Source organism: Vulpes lagopus, chromosome 2, assembly GCF_018345385.1.
Source record: "Vulpes lagopus strain Blue_001 chromosome 2, ASM1834538v1, whole genome shotgun sequence".
In the NCBI taxonomy this organism is placed as follows: Eukaryota; Metazoa; Chordata; class Mammalia; order Carnivora; family Canidae; genus Vulpes; species Vulpes lagopus.
The window spans coordinates 141,126,816-141,127,565 of record NC_054825.1 but is presented as its reverse complement, the minus strand read 5'-3'; positions in this window follow the sequence as shown (position 1 = coordinate 141,127,565).

Sequence of the window (750 nt, the reverse complement as noted above, 5' to 3'; positions counted from 1 at the left end):
TGCTATATAAAATAAAACAAAAAATACACAAAAACTGAAAACTTAAAAATGAAAATATATATACTAGGCAAATAACTGAAAAAGAAAATGAAAGATGTGGCATAAGCAGAAGATTGAAGACTTTAAAATAAGAAGGATATTAAGTAAACTACTCATTTTTTGTTTTTTACTCTTAAATTCCAAAATGAACAATGTGACATGAGGTCATTTCAAAGAAATTGTGATGATGATGATGATGATGATGATGACGACGACTGCAATTACATTTCCGTGGTATTCTTAACATTCAAATTCCTATTATGCATGTTTATCCAAATTAATTTTTTCTCCGCAGTTGACAAAATATTTGTCCTTGCTCTCCATAATTTTCTTTTTTTTAAAAGATTTTATTTATTTATTCATGAAAGAGAGAGAAAGAGAGAGACAGAGATACAGGCAGAGGGAGAAGCAGGCTCCATATAGGGAGCCTGATGTGGGACTCGATCCCGGGACTCCAAGATCACACCCTGGGCCAAAGGCAGATGCTAAACCGCTGAGCCACCCAGGGATTCCTTCTTCATAATTTTCACCATACTTCTTTGCACATGTGTTACTTTCAAAGTTAATAATTTTTTAGGCATCTTTCTCAAAAATTGAACTATGTATATAAGCCCTGAGTGTTCACACATAAATGTGGAACATTTATGTTCCACATTAGTGTGGAAGTCTCCACACTAAATGATTTAGTTCATACATACATACATATAATTG